This window comes from Cynocephalus volans, chromosome 5, assembly GCF_027409185.1.
Source record: "Cynocephalus volans isolate mCynVol1 chromosome 5, mCynVol1.pri, whole genome shotgun sequence".
Classification (NCBI taxonomy): Eukaryota; Metazoa; Chordata; class Mammalia; order Dermoptera; family Cynocephalidae; genus Cynocephalus; species Cynocephalus volans.
Genome location: NC_084464.1, coordinates 48,181,935 through 48,204,450, shown reverse-complemented (window position 1 = coordinate 48,204,450; position 22,516 = coordinate 48,181,935). Strand labels below are relative to the sequence as shown.

At 48.3% G+C, this 22,516-nt stretch overlaps 1 long non-coding RNA gene across 1 annotated transcript; it reads left to right on the top strand.

Annotated features, from left to right (window-relative positions):
* The first annotated feature begins 2,352 nt into the window (after window positions 1-2,352).
* LOC134377612 (uncharacterized) lies at window positions 2,353-10,617 on the top strand. Its single transcript, XR_010023546.1, has 3 exons — window positions 2,353-2,457; window positions 7,223-7,332; window positions 10,478-10,617. It is a non-coding gene; the product is annotated as an uncharacterized LOC134377612 (long non-coding RNA).
* Window positions 10,618-22,516: the final 11,899 nt, after the last annotated feature.

Sequence of the window (22,516 nt, the reverse complement as noted above, 5' to 3'; positions counted from 1 at the left end):
ACGTATCAGGTGCTGGTCTCTCTGTGTAGTTTTGTATTTCATCAAATCTGAGGTTCCATCAACCGTTAGATACAGTGTTATTTGTATACCACTAAATAGTGCTGTTGGTTAATCCATGACATGCCACTGATTTTAAGATTCACCTTGATTTCAGAAATGTTAAAATGGGAATCATTTTTTAAAATTTATTCATTCATTTATTTAGTTGACAAATGATAATTGTGTATATTTATGGGGTACAATGTGATGGGGTTTTTTTTATAATTAAAAAAATTTTTTTAAATTTATCAATATACAATGTAATTGATTTTCGTATCCTTTTTATCAATTCCTCCTTTTTCCCCTGTGCTTTACCCCACTCCCAGCTCATCAACATCATACTGTTCACTTATCTTAACCAGTTCAAGGAATCGTGATTGTTGTGTCTTTTTCTTCCTCTCCCCATTTGTTTATTTGTATATTTATTTATTTATTTTTGTTAGCTCCCACATATAAGTGAGAACATGGGAATCATTTTTCATCATCTTAGAATCAATGAAATGCAGTAACGAATTCTCAGTTATTATCCTTGCCTTAGAAATGGGTAAACTAAGGAACAGAGAAATTGAATAAATCTGCCCCAATGTCCCACAGTGAGTATGTAGTGGAGATGAGATTTGAACCCAGAGTCAGGCTCCAAATCCCTTCAGGTAGAGCCACTGCAATATATTGTGTCTGAGGAAGTGGTATGTGTCCCATGGGTACGACATAAGGAGAACACATCACTTTCTCACCACCCACAAGGCCAGTGGTCACCAGGTCCCGTTGATGTCCTTTCCAAACACTCCTAGATCTTGCCCCTGCTCTCACTCCTAGTGGCTGGCACTCCAGTTCTATCCTTCCTTGGCTCTTTCTTGCCCCTGCTTGGACTATTGCAGTAGCCCAGTGGCTATCACCCTCCACCAACTCCCCCACCCTCAACACACGCACTGGAGTCAGAGTCATCCTAAAACATGAGTCTGATCTTGCTCTGCTCAGAAACCTTGAAGGATTCAAATCCTAGCGAGCATTTGCTCACTCACTCATCTGTCTTAGCACCTACTCTGTGGCAGGCTCTGTGCTAGGCTTGGAAGATATAAAGGTGAACTTACCCTGACATGGCCCAAGCCCTCATGGAGGCCATGGTCTCATGGTGAAGTGAGACCCCTCAGTGGGGAGTTATAACACAATGTGAAAAATGCTTCAATAGGGGCCATGCTGGGCCCATCCACAGGGGCACATGCGAGGAGCACCTGCTCTGGGGACTCAGGGATCACTTTGTGGAGGACATGATGACTAAGCCAAGACCTCTGGGATGAGTGATAATTCAGGCAAAGGACAACAAGGATTTCCAGGCAGAGGGAATAGCACGTGCCAGGGCCCAGAGTGGAAAGAGGGGTTGGAGCACTGAGTGTCAGATGGGGCATTGTCCCAGATAAGCCTGGAAGGACAGGCTGCAGGTAGGCTGGGCGAGCCTCTCTTACTGGCCCCACCTTTCTTTTTCAGCCTCAGTTCCCTTCTCTTCCTCTTCCCATAAAATCCCTCTTCAGCAGGTACTTGTTTCCTGAACACATCCTGCACAGGCAGCTCTGCCCAGCACATTCATCTCTCCAGACCGACTGGTACGTCACCTCCCAGTGAAAACACCCCTGACCCTTGATTTAGCTCTCTGAGCCAGGCAGAAGAAGCCTGGGGGCTGGTCTCAGGTTCAACCGAGGGGATTTTAGAGCATTTTGATGGAATTCAACTGAGTAAAAGCCAAAGTTCTTACAAAGGTCTATAAGACCCCCCCCAGTCTGCACCCCCCCACCTCTATAACCCTGTCTTCCACTACTCCTCCCTTTGCCAACTTATTTCAGCTACACTGGTCTCCTCACTTGTCCTTAAATAACTCCCCTCCCTGCCTCACACACACACTCCTACCCCAGGGCCTTGGCACTTGCTGCTCCCTGGTATGCCTTTTCTTTCTCTTATGTGCACAGTTCTCTTCATCTTCATCTGCATCAGATTTTGCTCAAATATTACCTTCTCAGAGAGGCTCACCCCAGCACCCTGTTTAAAATCATGACCCCATCTCACACTCCTCCCGGCTTTATTTTTCTCCATAGCACTCGCCACCTTCAGGAGCTTATATGATTCACTTATTTATTTGTTTACCGTCTGACTTTCCCCACAAGAATGTGAATGCTGGGAGGGCAGGGATTTGGGTCTGCCTGGGTCACCCTGTATTCTTAGCACCTAGCAGAGTGTCTGGCATACAGTAGGTGCCTAATAAATATTGCTGGTTGAACAAATGAATTCTGAGTTCTGACTGTGTGCCTGGTAGGCTCTGCCCTGGGCACCTTGGAGAACAGAGAGCTGAGGAACCAGGTCTCTGCCCTCCCAGAGCGCCGGCTGAGCTGGTTCCAGGGGGCAGTGGGACAGGTCCCTGACAGCCAGGTGAGTCCTGAGTGAATCACTGCTAATGAGATGGTGAGGGCCACGCCAAGCCGCTTCCCACACAAGCGGCCGGCAGGTCACTGCCTGTCGCCAGGAAACTCCTCAGTAAGGATTGAACAGGACCCTGGGCTTGGTGAAGGAAGTGCCTGCCTCCCCTCCAGACCCCACCCATTCCTGAGGACTGAGTTGTCTCACCTGGGCTCCCCCAACCCCCAGGCCTTGGCGAGACACTGGTTTCTCAACCTTGCCTCCGAGATTTCCTTCCTAAAAGGAGTTTCGCTCACTCAGTCCCACGCCCCTCCCGGGCAGGACCTGTCAGCTAGCCCTGTCTGTGTCACTGAGACTGCAGAAGGAAGACAGCTGGGCCTGGAAAATCCTAGGACCCCCATGCATTTGACAGTGTGAGGTGGCCTCCATGACCACATCCCACTTGCCCTGTTGGAGCCTGAGGCCCACCAGAATGCCTGCCGGGCCCAGGCCAGATGACTTTTCAGGACAGGGCATCATTTCCTCCTTGGCAGAGTGGGGCAAAGCCTCCTGTCCTGTGGGTGGCTGCAGGGCCGGGATGAGATCATGGGTACACAGAGCGAGGAATGCAGGTGGGTAGCCAGGCCTCCACCCTGCAGCTCAGTTGTGGCCCATGTGGCAGATGTCGGGAGGAAGCTGCCTAGGCCCCTCCCAGAGTGGACTCAGCCAGTCCATCAGTACCTCCCTCCCTTCCATCCAGGTGGGACACTTGGGGCCCCAGCAGCAGGCCCTCCTGCCCCTAGGAGCTCCTTTCCCCAAAGAGCTCCTTGCAGAGTTGCCCTCTCTTCAGGTCTAGAATCCCTGTCTCTAGTTATTCTCATCACATTAACCCATCTATAGCTTTCAGTGAATGTACTTGCTGGTCAGTCATCAGATGCCTGAGGAGCATGCCTCGCTGTCAGGCATGGTGACGGGCAGATGGATACAAAGATGACGAGGCACAGCCCAGGGGGAGGGGCAGTCATGTAAATGCACCTTGCATGCAAACACCAGCAGCTACTCCATAAATATGTACAATCAATGTTTCCATAAAAAATTGAAAGAAAGAAAGAAAACACCGGCAGGGCTCTGACACACACACAAATCTGTGTGGGGCTCGCGGGGCTCAGAGAAGGGAATGGCTGGTGTGGCAAGGGAGGGGTGTCATGCAGAGCCACAGGGAGGCGTTGGGCTGGAGCAGGGCTGTCCTTGTGCTTTTCCAACCTGTTTGTCATTTAATCCTTACAACTGCCCTGTGATGCTGGCACAGGTGTCATCGTGCTCTTTTTATGGACAACAAAACCAAGGTTCGAAAAGACAAAGTGACTTGCCCAAGGCCTCATCAATTGTGAGTGGCAGGTTTCATCTGGAATTCCCGTTTCCCTACCCCCATGCATTCTCTCATGCCCTGCCTTGAGTTCCTTTCTCTCTTCGTGTGTTCTTGGACGGGAAACACCACGTGGGTGTTCACTATGTGCCAGGCACTGTCTACCAGCTGGGGACCTAGAGTCAATAAGGCATAGTTTGGGAGGAACCACACATACACACCCAGTGAAATCTTTCATTCAGTTATCCCTTCAGTGGATCTTCACTGAGCACCTACTGTGAGCCAGGTGCTGGGGGATCCAGCAGTGAACCAAACAGACAGAGTCCTGCCCTCATGGAACCTGCTAGTGTGGAAGGCAGACAGGAACCCAATCAGCGAGCAGTGCTGTGAAGGAACAGTGCAGGGTAGAGGAATGAAGGGACCAGGGTGCAATTGTAGACAGGTGGTCAGGGAGGGCCTTTCCCAAACAGGTCACATTTGCTTGTGGTTGTTTTTGAGGTGACATTTGAGCATAGGAGTCCTGTTGGTATCCAAGGAAATATGACAGGCAGCAGGAACAGGAAGAGCAAAGTCCCAGAGGCAGCAATATGCTTGGAGTTCTTCTGGGGAGCCCCAGGGAGCCAAGTAGGTAGGTAAAGGCGAGGGGTCGTAGCAAGGTGAGTCAGGGAGGTGATGGAGGTCAGGACCTAAAGGCCTTGTAGGTCATAGTTACACCCCAAGTAAGATGGGAACCATTGGAGGGTTTTGAGCAGAGGACTGACCTGATTTGACCTAGGTTTTAAAAGGACCTCTCTGGCTGCTGTGGAGAACTAAGGGGGCAAGAGATGGGGAGGCATCAAAAGAGGGGGCGACTGATATATCCAGGTGAGAGGTGGGCCAGGGTAGCAGAGGTGGAGTGGGGAGAAGTGGTCACATGGGGGATGTGATTTGAAGGTAGTCCCAACAGCATTTGCAGACAGACTGGAGCTAGGGTATAGAAGAAAGTGAGAGGCAAGAGCAATCCCAGCTCCAAAGGCAGGAGGGTGCTCCGCCCAGGCTGTGCCCAGCCCGAGGTGCCACGTCCTCCACCTGCAGCATGGTGTGGGGCCTGCTGCTGCCCGGGCTGACTGGTGGATGTGGAGGTTGGACAGTGCTGGGCACTTCTTCCCCTGTGGGGTCTGAATGGCATCCTCCTTTCATCTCAAACATTGTGAATGGGGCCAAGCGGGGTTTGGCGTGAGCTGGGCCAAGCAGGCTGCTGTCACCCTCTCACACTGGGTGGGACCATCAAATGGTATAATCTTTTTGGAAAGCAGGTAGTCCATATCTATCAAGAGTCTTCAAACTTTCATACCCTTTGACCCAGTGAGTCTCTAGAAAGTTCCCCTGGAGAAGGCATCTGAGATGCAGGCAGATGCATCAAGCCCTTCGCCATAGGGTTATTTAGAATAGTGAAATAAATAAATACGTATGTAGCCTGCTTGTCCTGCAAGAGGCCCATGTTCAAGTCAAGAGGACATATCCATGTGCTGTGTTATTGTGTAGCCTTTCAATTCTTGATTCCTAAGAGTTGTTGTGTCAAAGGACAGTGCTATGCTACAATGTCATGTGGGTGCAATGTCGTGTACAAGGCAACATGCAAGAAAAAGAAAGACTACCGCTGATTATCTCCGAGTGACTGGATTTTGGATTACTATTTTCATTTTCTTCTGTACGCTTTTCTGCATTGTATTAATGTCCTAAGGTGGAGATGCATTTACCTTTATCTGATTAAAAACTAGTATTTAAAAAGGGAGAAAGGAAATGTGAGTTCCCAGAAGCTGAGGCACAGCAGAGGCCAAGCAGGGAGCAGGGAACCAGCAGACTCATTCCCTCTAGGGAAAGGCTGCAGCCGCATGGAGTGAGGCAGACCCGCTGACCAGCCAGCAGCCCCGGGCCCATCCTCTGGCAGAGCCTGCGTGTGCCATGGAGGGGCGGGTGGGGCTGTGCTGACAGTTTGGTGATAGAGAGCCAGGTCTAGAGGCCCCTCCTTCTCCCCCTCCTACCACCCAGGCCATGGGGTGTGTTCCCCTCCCTGGGCCCCCTGCAGCCCTTGGAGTTTGCCCTTCATCTCTTCTGCGTCCATTTCGTCCTTGCTGGAGGCTGGCTGCTTTATGCCTTGTGGGTAACCTTGCTTGTATACAGTATACAGTAGTTTTCAAAGTGTGCTCCCCAGACCAGTGGTATCAGCAACACCCTGAAACTCATTAGAAATGCAGATCCAAGGCCCCACCCCAGACCTGCTGAATCTGCAACTGGAGATCCGGCCCAGCAATTTGTGTTTTAACAAGCCCTTCAGGGCTAAAGTTTGAGAACCACTGCCTTATGGTAGAGCGCCACTGCAGCCCAGCTTTTACAGTTACTCTTTCATTTTACAGGTTGTCATATTCCCACTTAACAGGGCAATGAGCTTAGAGAGGATGAGGACTTGCCCAAGGTCACATAACCAGTCAAAGACTTAGCTGGGACTCTGACTCCATGCCTTTAACCTCTGTGCTCTGTAGCTGCCTGGGTCCGGCTTGGCGCTGAGCATAGACCGCCATCGACATGGGTTGAAATGGAGTTTGGACACTGCCGTTTCAGAGGCCTGGCTGCTAGACCAGACTGACTCCCCAAGGAACCCAGGCAGCTCTGACCCCTATGGGATGAGGGAGGTGGGCTCTGTGTGCCTGCTGAAGCCCCTTCAGTCTTGACAGCCGGTGGCGGTATGGATGGACAAACACCGCAGAGGAGGGGCGCAGCGCCACCTTCTGGCCAGAGGACATCATTGGCGACGCTGGGGGACAAATGCAGGGACCCACAGACACATCTCAGGGATACCATGGCAGGCGTACACGTGTCTCCTCCTGCTGCACGTGGGTGTACATGTCCACACGTGGATGTCTGGGCCTGTGGCCACGTGGGGCTCTCAGCCACAAGGCCTGGTACAGAGCACTAAGTTAACTCATTTATTCACTTATTTCCTTATTAAATATTCATTGAGATATGCCACAGTCACTGCCACCAGGAGCCTACAGGCTGGGTGATGGTCAGGAGACTAGGCAACACAAGGTCATGTGGGTAGGAGGGGTGAACCCAGAGAAGTAACGGAGGCAGCCCCTAACCCTCTGGTCTGGGGTTGGGGCAGGGAAGCCTTCCCCAAGAAATCCATGACTGCTGGGTCTCCTGGGCAGGCAGGAGATGGCTGCAGAAAGGAGGCAGAGGCTCATCAGAACAAAGCCCAGGGGAGGAGCTGGAAAGGAGAGCTGGGACCCCTGGCCAAGGGTCTATGCCCAGGCGGGGGCCAGATTCTGGTGCCATGCCATCCTGACACATCTGCACTAAAGCTTAGGATTCAGGACCCAAGGGTCTCTCAGTTTGGGGGCTGGGCCTTGGATGCGATTTGTCACTGTGCACTGTCTCCCCTTGTTACAGCAGCTGCCCTTGGACGTGTCTGGGATGGGAAGAGGCAACCCTAACCCTCAGAGAGAAGCTGTCCCCAGTCTGGAAATGAGCGAAGCAGACAGCAGTCACCGATAGGTCAGGTATCCTTTTTCAACTCACTAGACCATCCGAGGCTGTGACCTATTCCAAAACACAGCTCCGTGTGCTGATAGGCACCTCCAATCCCGCCACCGGAGAGTCAGTGCCCCTGTCGGGGAGGGAACTAGATGGATGAGCTTTGCTGGGTGGTGGATATATCAGGAGAATCTAGAACGCTGACACAGGATGATCCCGGTTAAAGGGCTGTGGGCAGTGGGGAGGGAGCCCAGGACAGCTGGGGTTAGGGGAGAGCAGCATAAAGACCCCAAATAGGAGGTGGCAGGTAGTGCCAAGAGACAACATTGGCAGTTCCCAATTCTGTCCATGGGCTTTGAAGAAGGCTGTGACTCCGTCAATGGCTGGTTCTCCGCCCGCCTGGCCCCCCGCCTGACCCCCCGCCCAGCCCCCCAGCCTGCGGTTTTCCTCAGTGGTGCAGCAGTGGCGGCTTCCGAGAAGCCCCACCAAGACTTTCCTGTCAGGGCAACTCCAAGTTCCTCTTACCGAGGAAGGGGAAGTGGTAGAGTTTCTCCTAAGGGCTTTCAGTTTCTTTCTAAGAAGGTGGGGTGTCCCAACCCCAGAGCCCTTGGCAGAGCCAAATGTCAAAGAAAGAGCTGTTTGACTTCAGGAGCTTTCCTCACCTCACTCCCAACCAGAGCGCATTTCCTGGGGCCCACCGTGGACATTCCAGAAGTGGAAACGTGTGTTCTACAGGACCCTTCCCACACCCCTTCCTTCTCCCTCCTCCAGGGACACACCCCAAAGCCCACTCCCCCCCACACCAACACATACACATGCACGAAAAGTGGCCTGCCCGCCCTCAGGGGCACCCCGGGTAGAAAACTTGCTCCCTCAACCCTCAATGCCAAACTTTTCTGAGTCTTGCTGCCTCAGGGCTCTGCTGAGTGACTAAAAATGAACCGACAATGAAGAACAGACAGGTGGCACTGGCTCAGTGCAGATGCCGGTCCAGGGGATGTGCCCATGTTGGAGGCCCAACACTTCTTGAGGATGACAAGCCATGGGAGCCCAGAGAACTTCAAGCATGCCATCCTAAGATACACTCGCTAATGTTCTCATGACAATAGCCCCCATTGAGTGTAAGCACTTCCTCTGTGCCAGGTGCCGTGCCAAGAATTTTGCATTTGTTTCCTCCTATAATTCCCACAGTGATCCCATGACAAGATACTTTCATCCCCGAAGTCAAGCAACCTGCCCCCCTCACACAGCCCATGAGACTGTTCTTCCTAGGAGACTTCTTCTCAGAAACGTGGGGAAAGAAGAATATCAGACCGTCACAGGAGCTGGCTGGGAAGGTCTCGTCTCCAATGTCCCAAGACTCTCAAAGCCAGCTGCACCTCTCTGAGAGGTGAAGAGCCAGCAATCTAGTTTGGGTGTCCTTGCAGCACTAACATGGCCGGGGCCCTCCCCAAGGCATCATAAACTCTTGTCGCTTTTTCTGTTTTCCTCCTGCAGGCATTATTTTAGGGTTTCTGCTTTGCCAACACATATGTTATGGAGACAGTGGGGGGATTTCCCCAAACCATGATGCTGTTCTGTTCAAAAACATTTGCCTAGAGGTCCACAGCTGTGTGACTCATGTGCTAATGGGGTGGCAAGAAAACTCACAGCTGCAAGGGTAAAGGACCTGGCCCAAATGAAAGAGGACACTAGGTTTAGAAAATAAAAACACAGAATGCCAGGTTAAATTTGAATTTCAAGTAAACAGCAACATTTGGGACATCCTTATGCTAAAAAAGTTATTTGTTGTTTATCTGAAACTCAGATTTTTTTATTTGGCAACCCTTAGCACCTGGGGTGATGCTCCAGCCTTCCCCCTCAGGGCTCGGCAGGGTGCTGCCAAGAGAAAAAGGCAGCAATAGTGGGAAGAAAACCACTGACCTGGGATCAAGGCAAACCTGGAAGTCTCAATGGTCAGAAAGACCCTGCTTCCAAGGGTCTCCCTGAGTAATTGTAAAATCTCAACCTCAGCCCAGGGAAGACTTCCACATTCACATTCCACAAAATGCAAGGGTGTTCCTGGAGGTCACCCTTTCCTTCTCTGGGCCTCAGTTTTCTCATCTCTGTAATGGGGAGGAGGTTTGGATTCTATGATGGCTAGAGACCCTCTTAGCCCTTGATTTTTCTTGCCTAGTGGAAAATCTTCTGATAGGAAGAGAAGATGTGAACGAGCTAGCCAAGGAGCAAGTTAGGGAGGAAAAGGCCAGCTCTGCTTGGAAAAGTGCCACACCTCCTACCCTACAGCACCAAAAAGAGATTGGGGCATTGCAACTGGACACTGGGTGCTTTGGAGGGTTCCGCTTGGCTCAGACACACAAGTGCATGGTGGGACCTCCTTGGAAGGGGCCCTGGGATGACCCGCAGCTGGGTCCATAGCCACAGAGTCTCGGGCCACAAGCAGTGTTTTAAAGGCCCATGGGAATAGTTGAACCACAGCAGGGAGGGGCTCATTATTAGCTCCAAAATTAGAAAAGCATATTGTAAGAACAAAATTATTAAATGACTGCAAAATGTTAACTAGACAATTGCAACTCAACTCCTATAGCTTATGTAAGTTATATGTGATGTGTCATGTGGGTTCATTTGAATATATTTGACAGGTTGAAGCAGTGGCCTCTGAGGGTGAGAATGCTCAGGGCCTTGAAGCCTCTTGGAGGGCAGGTCAGTGTGGACACTGTGAGCTCCCTCTGGACCAGCAACCAGATTCCAGGGTCTGAGGGCGGTGGGGGTCATGGTGTGGGGGGGATGAACCTTAAGATCTCTGGGGACAGAGATGGAGGGCCAGTCTGGGAGGCAGGGAAGGCCCCCTCTGAGAGGAGTGTCAGACGTACTAACACAACCTGACATGGTCCTTGGAGAGGGGACTGGTGAGACTGGGCAGGGGCCCTATGGCCAGGCCACAGTTCCACGTCAGCAGCTGAGCCCCAGGATCTCCAGGCTGGTTAGGGTAGCAGGATTACTTCTAGATTTCTGCCCACTGGGAGGGCCAGGGATGCTAACCTGCAGGCACCTGGGGGGCTAGGGGCCTCTGCCGATGTCTGTGTCCTTATCTTCTCTTCTTATGAGGACACCAGTCCTATAGAATTAGGGCCCATATTACCTCATTTTACCTTAACTACCTCTTTACAGATCCTGTCTTCAAATACAGTCACATTCTGAGGTACTGGGGGTAGGACTTCAACATAAGAATTTGGGAAGACACAATTCAGCCCATGACACTTGGTGATTTTTTAAACCTATGATGTAAGTGCAAACGGTGTGCTGGCTTTGGAAGTGCAGGTTGGAGACTATCCCAAGACTGCTCCTCAGAGATGGCCACCTTCCTCTACAGAAATTGCACAGCTTCCCCTGCCTACCAGTTTTGATCCGGGGTAGTTTAGGGACACAGCCTGCAGACAGGATGTCCCCTCTGGACATGGCCATCACTGGCCAGATGGGCTGGGAAGGGGTCAGTGTTGTGATCGTCATGCTGGGACTTCTTAGAACTGGGCTGCAGCTCTCTCTGACCAATGATATATGTCTGGTAATCTTTGTCTTTGATAAACTCTGTCGTCTTTAAAAACAAGTTTCGAATTCTCTACCAAGAGATGCTATTTATAGGATCATCTATGAATCCTTAAAAAACAAAGACAAACTTTTAGTTTGTGTTTTTACAAAGTGGCACATACTTTTAGTTTGTGTTTTTACAAAGTAGCACGTTTATTGTTAAAAACACAGATAGATGGGGGGGGAAAAAAGAAAACAAAATCAACAATAATCGGACCTCCCAGACATAACCACTGTTAACATTTTGGTTTCTATATCTATCTTTCTCTCTCAATGTGTCTTAATCTACATCTCAATCTACATTTATATAATAGACTTTAAAGATAAGATTATGTGGTGCCATTTCATAATATCTTATCAATTACTATATCATGATCACTCCGTGGGGCATGAAATCCCTTTCTACGTGGCAGAGTACGGGAATGCCATAAGCTATTCAACCAGTTTCCTACTGTTGAATAATTAGGTCGTTTTATCTTTTTCATGATTTTAAATGAAGCTGTGACAACATACTTTTAGCTAAATCTTTACTACAAGGGCTGGCCTGTGGCTCACTCGGGAGAGTGTGGTGCTGATAAATCTTTACTACAATGATTTACTAAGGATAAATTCCTAGAAATGAAATTTCTGAGTTGAAGAAAAAGTATGATTAAAAATTTTTTAATTATATTTATTTCTGAATAGAATATATATATAGTGTGTATATACACACAATATAAAATATATGTATTCATTCTATATACTCATGTATGAATATGTACATATATACATTTTTCTGTCTATGAATATACATAATTTTTTTTCACAAGTGGTAGTATCTTTTGTACTATTCTGCATGTTGCATTTTTTGCTTAACAATTTACCTTGGAGAGCTTTCGAAGTCAGTCCTGCATAGTGTTTCATTATATGCATGTGCCATAATATATTTAACTAGCCTCCCACTGATGGGCATATACGTCATGTATTAGTTATATATGGCTGTATAAGAAATGACCCTAAGACAGTGACATAGAACAAGAGTAAAAATTTATTTTTTCTTACCATTTCTGTTGGTCAGAAATTTGAGAAGAACTCAGCCAGGCAGTTCTCACTTGGGGTCTCTCGTGGCTGTGGTCAGATGTGGAGACCGAGGCTGCAGCCATCTGAAGGCTCAATTGGGACTGGAGGATCCATTTGGAATGTTACTTGCTCCTATGGCTGGAAAGTTGGTGCTGGCTGTAGGCTGAGGGCCTCAGTTCCTCTCCACATGGACCTCTCCACGGAGCTGCCTGAGTTTCCTCAGGACATGGTGGCTGGTGTTCCACAGTGCAAACTGTCTAAGAGGCCAAGGCAGAAGCTGTGACGCCTTTTATAACCTAACCTTGGTTTATAACCTTCCCTTTCACTGTATTCTACTGGTTGTGCCAACTACAAAGGTCTGCCCAGATTCAATGGGAGGGAGTAGACCCTACCTCTCAATGTAGGGTACCATCACCACAGTGTAAGAAGATAGTGGGAAATGGAATACATTGATACTTCCATCTTTAGAAAATACATTCTGTTATAGGTCATTTCCAGTATTTTGCTATTGCCAAAAAATGTTGGTAAGTATATTTTTAAAAGCTTTGCTATGTATTACAAAATTTCCTCTAGAAAGTTGTACTAATTTAGACTCCCATCAGGGGTGATTAACAAAGTCCATTTCTCCACATCCTTACTAGTACCAAGTTTATCTTTTAAAAATCTTTGCCAATTTGATATGCAAGAAATGGTACCTCATTGTTTTAAGAAAATTCCCTCTAAGAAAGCAGAAGATCTGAATTTGAGTATTGGTATCTATATTAGTTTGGTAGGGATACCATAACAAAATATCACAGACTGGGTGGTTTATAAACAACAGAAACTTATTTTCTCCCAGTTCTGGAGTCTGGAAGTCCAAGATCAAGGCGTCAGCAGGTTTGATTTCTCCTGAGGCCTCTTTCCCTAGCTTGCAGACGGCCACCTTCTATCTGTGTCTTCACATGGCCTTTCCTCTGTGCACGTACATCCTGATGTCTCTTCCTGTTCTTATAATGACACTAGTCATATTGGATCAGAGTCTCACACTTATGACCTCATTTAACCTTAATTGCCTCTTTAAAGGTCCTATCTTCAAATATAGTCACGTTGGGGGTTATGGCTTCAACGTATGAATTTGGGGGGGAGACAATTCAGTTCATAACATCTCTACTGACTTGCAGAGTAATCCTGGGGAAGAAATATATATCTCTGAGCCTCAGTTTTCTTATCTGTGTAATGGAGATATAACACATTCCCTCTTCCTCTTTCTCACTGGATTGTCGTGACAATTAAATTAGATAGTACATGTGAAGGGGTTCTGGAAAACATAATTATTAACACATAAGATGCTTATAATTCTGGGTCTCAATTCTGAGTTTGCCTAACATGTAGCCTTGAAGAGTAAACTTATAGGACAGAAGAATGTGTCAGTTATCTATTGCTGTGTAAAAATGTAGGGACTTAAAGCAGCCGTTTATTATTTCTCACAGTTCTGTGGGTTGGCTGGGTGGTTTCTCTGCTGGTATCCTTCATGCAGCTGCAGTCTGCTGATGGCTTGGCTGGTTGGGTGGTCTGGAATGACCAGGATGCCAGGGTTTCTCTCTCCCTGTGGTCTTTCAGGCTGGGCTTCTTCACATGATGACTGAATCATTCCAGAAGAAGAAAAGCAGAAGCCTATCCCCACATGTTGTACAGCATCACTTCTGCTACATCCTACTGGTCAGAGCAAGTCACTAGGCCACCCCAGATTCAAGGGGAGGTGAGATGGATTCCACCTTTGATAGCAGAAGCAGCAAAGTCACACTGCAAAGGGGCACGGGTACAGGGTCAGGATTCTATGAGAGCATTTTTATAATAATTCTCCACAGGTACCCTGTGCAAAGCCCGTGTGTATCTGCTCCCATACTGAGTCAGCAGGCCCCACACATGCACCCAGAGACCAATGAACTTTCACCTCACTTTCAGCAATGACCTGGTGCCTCCCAACTTGCTCCTAACTCTGTTCTTGGTCAGTCCAGCTCCGAAGCCCTGCCCATTGGCTGTGTCTCTGGTTTGGGGTCCTGTTATGCCCTTTGGCATGGCTGATGCATCTGAGGACTCTGATTTGGATTACCCTGCTAGCCTTCCACTCCTGCCCGGCCCCTCCTCTGCTTCCTGGAGCTCACAGCCAGAGCCCAGCTCCTTTGCTGCCCTCTGGCAGTGCCAGACCTGCCCTCCCCAAGAGGAAGTCCATACACCACTAGTGGATTCTCTTGATCGATTTTTCCAGGAAAACTGCTTCTTACATATACAAGTGCAATATAATTCTTTCCCCTTTTACTCACCCCAACCTAATAAATTCCGATTATCTAGGTCTTTGAGGAATTCCACAATTTATGCTCCAAATTTCAGACACATTTTTTTGTTTCTCACACATGTCCTTTAGAGCTCATGAATTACTGCAAATATAAACCCATGTCGTTGCTACTGATATGAGCTATAAAAGGAAAAGATAATACCAAGAAGACAGAACTTGCAGAATGGTTTATTGGGAAATCTGCTGAAAGTTAACATGAATTACATTTTCCTAATTAAATTGTAGTTCTTGATGTAATAGCAGGATTTGCTGCCCAAGAACCCTCAGAGGGCTGTAAAGCAGAGCATAGAATTGTTTGGCAAGGAAAGTTTGGATTTTTTATAAACCAAGTTTTTTATGTGGGGCAGCTTTTTTATAAAGATATTAATTTTTAATTAAAATGATTCCAGAATTTTAAGATGTATTGTTAAATTTTTAAAAAACAAGGTATACAACAATTGATTAGTTAGGTACCCTTTGTGTAAAAAGGGGAGAAAATATATAATATAAATATAATATAATTTAAGAAAGCTCACCTTTCTTTAGAAGTAGCTATAAAAAATCAGTAATATTAACTCAGGTGAAAACAATGGGCATCTGGAAGCAGGATGGGAGGAAGATTTTTCAGTTTACCCTTTGTACCTTTTGAATCTTTTTTTTTTTTTTTTTTCTAAAGATGACCGGTAAGGGGATCTTAACCCTTGACTTGGTGTTGTCAGCACCACGCTCAGCCAGTGAGCGAACCGGCCATCCCTATATGGGACCCGAACCCGGGGCCTTGGTGTTATCAGCACCGCACTCTCCCGAGTGAGCCACGGGCCGGCCCCCTTTTGAATCTTGTACCATGTGAATGTATTGCCTATTCCAAAATAAATCAATACTGTGGGGGCAACTATTGCCTGGGAAGAAGCATGAAGGACCCCTCCAGGGCCCTGGAAATGTTCTGGGTCTCGGTGGCTTTGTGGGTGAACACATGTGAAAAGTCATCAATCTGTACACTTAACATCTGTGCACTTTACTGTAAGTTACACTTCGAAAAAAGTGATGCCTTTTAATGAAAAGATAAAATGTATTAAAAATAATTTTTAAAAAAAGGAAAAGAAAGTCAGACTAGGATATATGGCCTTGCCACACAAAAATAGATGTGTTTCTGAAAAGTTCACTCAAGCCACTGTCTAGGAAGTGAAGCGTCATTTCCGACTGGCTTCCATTATAATGTCTAAGGTGTACTCACATACTCGTTCCATTCAAAGGGCAGTGGTGTTGGTCATGGTCTGAGCATCGGAAGCCGGCTACGGTGGACACTCCCTCTCTCTGAGTCTGGGGTTGATGATGGAGAGAGAAGAAGAAAAGTGAACTGAGTCTCCTTGGGAGACTTGAGAAATAAGAGCTCAGCAGAGAATAGAGGGAGAGCAATGACACTGATCACTGCCACGTCTGGGAGCTTGTGGAGTGCTGCACATACTGGTACAACAGAAGCAGACAAAGAATCCTTTTCAGAGCCAAGGGAGAAAATAAAAATTGGAAAACAGAACCATATGCTAATAATCCACTCATTTGCTGAGTATTTTTCCATTTTCAAGGCCTTTTTACATCCATTATATCATTTGACCTTGAAACATCCCTACAAATGGGCAGGACATATATGTTGGTTATCCTATTTTATGAATGAGGAAGGAAACTGAGACCTAGAGAGCGAAGTCACAGGAGGTGACAGAGCTAGGACTCAAACCCATGTTTTAAAATTCTAAGGCTGATGTGCTCATTGCTGCTTCCTCGAGAGGTCACAGAGCATCTAGAGTCAAGCCTGGCTGCCCCATTTACCAGCTGTGTGATTGTGGGCAAGTCACTGAACTTCTCAGTGCCCTCCTGTTCTCATCAGTACAATGGAGCTGGTATGAGGACTAAATGAGCCAATGCATAGAAAGCACATAGCAGGTGCTCATTAAAAGTTAGCTCTTGGCTGGCTGGTTAGCTAAGTTGGTTACAGTATGATGTTATAACACTAAGGTCAAGGGTTCGGATCCCCATATCAGCCAGCTGCCAAAAATAAAATAAAAGCTCTCAAAGACACACATACACACAAAAGAAAGAGAGAGAGAGAAAACACACACACACACACACACACACACACACACACACACACACACACACACACAAACGTTAGTTCTTGTTTTTATTCCCAGAGAAAAGAAAGCAAGACAGGAGAAGAATGGCAAAGATGAGAAATATGAGAATCTTGGAGAGAAGAGAGATTCAGAGGCAGAGAAGGCTCCAGCATGTCAGGAGTGCACACAGGAGTGCAATGACCAGGCCGAGGCCAGAGTCAGTTCAGGAACAGCAGTAGGGAGGTGCCCTCGCCCCACTCTGGCCTCCAACCTGCAGAAGCTCAGTGTTTCCACAGACCCCAATCTGGCTGGCAGCCAGACCCACGACAGAGTGAGGACAGGCAGGGGAGGAAAGAGATGAATAAGGTATCTTGTCCACCCTCAAAGTCTCGTGGTCTGGCTGAAAGCTCAAGATGTGGCTACGTGAGCAGAGCAGCTTCCTTCAGTTGTCTCCAAATGCCGGGCTGCACGTCCAGTGGTCTGCTGGTGAAAAGTTAACAACCAGCTCTGGGTTGGGGGAAGAGGGGTCAGAGGGCTGATTTGCCAATTCTATGTTTGCCAGTGTCTGTGGTATAAATGCTCCCACTCTGGCCAATAAGAAGCAAGTCCTGGTGTCTAGCCGTGAGGGAGGGACAGGCAGTGGCAAGGTAAGGACAAAGGTGGGAGGCTGTGGTCAGAGTTAGGAGGCCCATGTCCTGGTCCCTGAGAGAGTCCATTGAGGTGCTACCTGACCTCGGACACTTCATTTCACCTCTCTGACCTCCAGTCACTTCAAAGGAAGAAAAAATATTACCTGCCATGCTGGTGGGCTGACATTGCTAGTGTGACTCCAGGCCAGACAGCGGTTTTCATGCACTTGCTGTGAAGTGCTGGGGATACAGAGGTGAATAAAAGAGGCTGGTGCTGGGGGAGCGGGCAGGCATGGAAGCTCTACGACCTCATCAATAATGCAGTGAGAGCAATAATTCCTAAGTATAGCTGTGGCCTATCATGTCTGAGTGACATGATTCCTTCTCAATCTCCAGATCTTCATTGAGGACCGACTGTGGGCCAGGCACTGGGAAACAGCAGTGAACAAGAGACAAAGTCCCTACCCTCTACGAACTTACATTTTTAGTGGTGGAGATAGATACTAATCAAATAAATACAAAACAGATTGTTATAAGGTGAAGCAGAGTCAGGGGACAGAGTGGCAAGGAGTGCTAGGTAAGGCAGGGGACAGGGAAGCTCTCTGACAAGGCTGTTGAGGCAGAGACCTGAGTGAAGTGAGGGAGTGCACCATGTGGGTTTCTGGGGGAAGAGCCCCCAGGAGAAGGAGCAGCAGGTCCTGAAGTAGAGTGTGCTGAGAGAGGGAGCGAGATGGGGCAAGGGAAGGGGTGAGCTCTGAGTGGTAGCTGGGGCCAGATCACAAAAGGCCTGGTGAACTGTGAGGACAGAGGCATCAGACGGATTTCCAGCAGTGAGGCCTCTGGAGGGTTGGGAGCGGGCCACCGGCTTGGGTTGCAGATTTAAAAGAGTCTGTGTGTGGGAATGACCGCCAGGGGGCGAGCGTGGGTGCAGGGAGAGCAGTTAGGAGGCTCCAGCAATCACTCAAGAGAGATGGTAGTGGGCTGGGCTGGAGTGGTGGCACATGAGAGCTGTGAGGTGTGACGGAGGGCTCAGTTTGGAATATATCCTGAAGGTGAAGCAAACAGTCTTGCTGCTGGAACAAACTATCCCAGGAATGGAGGAATGTACGTAAACAGCATAGCTAGTGTCTAGTGACAACTCCCAGCTATGGGTTCCTGCTGCGGGGCTTTCCCTGCATCATCTCACTTGGTTTTCACACCAAGTCCTGCAAGGAGGCATTGCTCTATCAATCTACAATGATGAATGGAGGCCCAAGTTCCCACAGCAACCCACAGCTGTGCAGGGATTTGAGCTTTTCAGACTGTCAAGGGAGTGCCCTTCCCATGATCCCAGCTGCTCCTGGGATTGTGAAAGTATTAGTAAACTACCTGGCACATAATAGGTGTTTAAATGATCACCATTTGCAAAATATTTGCTATTAAAGACACTTATTTCTTTACATTAAAAAACGTTTTATATTTTGTTTTTGGCAGCTGGCCAGTACAGGGATCACACCCTGGACCTTGGTATTATTAGCACCATGCTCTAACCAACTGAGCTAACTGGCCAGCTCTATATTCATAAACTTTTAAAAGGTTGTGGGCACTAAACACCCACCAGAATGACTGAAATTAACAAAAACAAAAGGATGCCCATACAAAATGCTGTGAGCAGTGGGCACTCTCATGTGTTGCTGGTGGGACTGCAAAAAGGTATAGCCAATCTGGAAAGCAGCTTGGTAGTTTTTGATGAAGTTAATCATACACTTACCAGACAACCCAGTGACCCAGTTGTAGGTGTTTAACCTAGAGAAAAATAATGTATCCTCACACAAAAACCTGAATATGAATGGTTATAGCTCATAGCAGCATTATTTCTAATTGCCCCAAACTGGAGGTAATTCAAATGTCCTTCAGCTGGTAAATGGATAAACAAACAGGTATACCCATGCAGTGGAATACTCAACAATGAAAAGGAATGAACACTGACACATGCGACGGAATGGGTGAATGTCAAATACATGATGCTGAATAAGAGAAGCCAAGCTCAAAAGGCTGTAATGATTCCATTTATATGACATCTGGAAAAGGCAAAATCATTAGTCAGAAATTATGGTTGCCAGAGGCAAGAGGTAGGGGTAGAGGTTGACCATTAAGGGGCAGCATGGGGAAAATTATGGGGGGATTGGGAGGCTGTACTCTTTTGCCCAAACTTATAGAACTATGCTATAAAGGGTGGATTTTACTGCGTGTAAATTATATCTCAATAAACCTACCCACACCACTGCAATGGTTGTGTGCCCAGCGTCTCTCTCCTGACTCCTCTTCCACTTTATTTAGCTCCATCGTGAAGTCACTTTCCACACCCCCACGCAGACTAAACCCCACTGGAAAAGCTTAGGGACCAGAACTCGAGAACTGACCCTGCCCTCACAGAGCGAGCTGCCCTCAGGATCCCCAGTGAGCTTTAAAAGTGCCAATGCCACAGCCCCAGCCTGGGGATTCTGATTCAGTGGGCAGAGGGTGCAGCCTAGACATTGGGATTTTTTCAAAAGCTGTCCAGGGGATTCAAATGGCCTAGACTCTGAGTTCCCTAAGAGCAGTGACCATGATTTATTTCACTTTGTATCCCCAGACACTCAGTAAATGTTTGCAGTGCAGCAAATGGCAGCAGAGGGCAGCTCAGAAAAGAGCTGATAATAGCTACAAATGCCTTTGGGGCCGTTACCATGTGGCCACCGCTGTTCTGGGTGCTGGTCATGTATTCACTCAGTTGACCAGTCCCCACCCCAGTTGCCAGGGAAGTAGGACCATGGCTACCCCCTTTTGACAGGCAAGGAAACCTGGCACAGAGTAGCAAAGAGTCTTGTCTAAGATGACACAGTCAGCAAATAGCAGAGTGAGGTGGGTCTGACCCAGGTGGTGTGGGGACCGGGGCCCACTAACCACTGGGAAGTGCTGCGCACCCCATTCCCAGTGCTAGCTGGGGCCAGGCCTTGGAATCGAACAGGCCTGGGTTTGGAGCTGGGTTCATTACTGATAGGCTGGGTGACTTTGGACAAGTTATTTAAGCTTGCTTGGCTTCACCTTCTTTATGTGTAAATATGATGCCAAAGGCTGTTTCAGGATGAAATGAGATGAGGATTGTGTGCCGAGTGCTCACTGCATAGCAAACACCCCATAAATGATAGCAATGATGATACAGGAAGCAATGAATGAATGAACGAATGTAGCCTGCTCCTGGATGCCAAGGGTGCCGGTGGCAGGGCCACCTCCTTGGGGCTAAGGAAGGGAGATGTCCCAGGAGAGATAGCAGGGACAGACAAGCTCTGCTTCCAGCTGGCTCGAGGCCCACCAGGCCCTCAAAAGATGCCCCTGCCCAGGCAGAAGCCAGCCCCCCTCCAGGTGAGCTCCCCTTCCAGGGTGGGGACATGTGGGCACCAGAGCCAGCAGACTGCCAGGGAAGCCTCAGCTTTTTAGAATTAAGGACCTTTGGTAGTAAAGACCAGAGGCCCCTGGTGGGACCCAAGCCTGGGACACACAGCGTCATCAGGTAAGAGAATCCACACAAGCCCCCCAGGACCTGAACCTCAGCAGCCCCCGGAGGAGCCTCCAGTTCTCCACATCTGTGGCTTCCTGGCTGGCAGGCCCCAAGTTCTGCCTCTGCCCCTCACCATGCTCCATATTTGTTAATGGAATAAGTGACTCCATTCCTGCCAGGGGCTCCCAGGCTGCTGGGCACATGGTCTCTGTCCTCTGGGTACTGGTGCATTAGTGACACAGGGACGGAAGGCAGGGCAGGTGGGTCTTTCTTCGTTCCTTTATTTTCCCCTTATTGTGGGAAAGGGACTTTTGTTCTTGTGATTATAGAAGTAATACATGATATTGGGGAAAAATTCAAATACCACAAAGCATCTAAAGGAGAAGGTAAAACAACCCTCTTCAAGTGTGTTGTGTATCCCTTTAGGTGAAACAGATGTGAGATATCTCTATCCAAGCAGGAGTGGAATAATCTAGAGCACAGTGGTTAGGGCGCTACCTCTTCTACCCCAAGTTCTGTGAACACAAGCAAGTTACTCCACCATCTGCACCTTGCTTTCCTCATCTGTAGTTTGAGGATCGTACGACAATATCTATTCTTAACGTTATTAAGAATGGAATGAAATAATCTCTACAAACGTCTTCGTACCATGCCTGGCACATGGTGAGTGTTTAAAAATGTTAGTTCCCTCCATGGTTATTATTCACTTAACACATCGCAGGCATCTTTCCATGTCAATTCATGAAGATCTAAGGCTTCTTGTCGAGTAGTTGCATAATTCTCACTGCATCATTTTATCTAATCCCTTTTGATGGGCATGAGTTTATTTAATGAGTCTCCTTTTGATGGATACTTATGTAGTTTCCAATTTAGGGGACAATTGTGCATACATGAGGTTTGTTGCACAGCATTTTTCTTTGGGGTAAATTCTCAGAATTGGAACTGTGGGTCAGTGGGTGTGCAGGTAGAATGCGGGTGCACATGGTTAGAGTGTCAGGGGTGTGCAGGTAGAATGTGGGGTACACATAGTTAGAACATAAGAGTGCTCATGGTTGGAACGCCAGAGGGTGAGCAGTTAGCATGTGGGTGTACATGGTTAATATGTGGAGATGCTCACAGTTAGACTGTCAGGAGTGTACAGTTAGAATGTGGGTGCATATCGTTAGAATGTGGGGGTGCTGACAGAATGCTGGGTGCACAGGGCTCAGGCCTTGGACCCCTTCCTTCTCTGGTCTCATTCTCACTTTAAATCCCATCTCTAGGATAACAGCTCCCACATGTACACTCCCAGCCCAGACCTGTTCCCAAGCTCAGATGCCTGTCTGCTTGCTGTGGCCGTGAGCAGGCACCTCCGCCGTGTCTTGTCCATGTCAGAGCTCCTGACGTCTGCCGCTCCCCAACCTGCTCCTTCCTCTGTCTTCTCATCTCGGCGAGTGGCAGCTCCATCCTCCACGTGCTCAGGGCAGAGACCTTGGTGCCACCTGCAGCTGCCTCCTTCTGTCCCTCCAATTCACTCTGTAAGGGAATCCTGTCCTCTCTACTCTCAGAGTAATTGCAGAATCCGATCCCTTCTCACCACCATCACTGCTCCAGCCCTGGTCTAAGCCATCCCCTCTCTAACCTGATTGTTGCCACAGCCTCTAACAGCTTCTATGCTCACCTCTTTCCGTCCATTTCAGCAAGCAGCTGAGGGCCTCCACAGCTGCCTCCCTGCACCCCACCCTTGGTGATCTGGCGGCTTCTCCTAAGGCCTCCCTCCTGCTCACTCTGCTCCAGCCGCACTGTTCTCCACATGTACCAGGCAGGCTCCCACCTGAGGACCTTTGTACCTGCTGTCCCCCGACCTGGACCGCTCTTCCCCCAGATGTCTGCATGGCTCCCTCCCTTACTTCTTTCACTGAGGCGGTTTTTCAAACGTCAACTTCTCAGCAAGCCCTTCCTTAATTTTCCTTTTAAACACACGCACACACAGCCTTCTCCCTGTATTCCCTT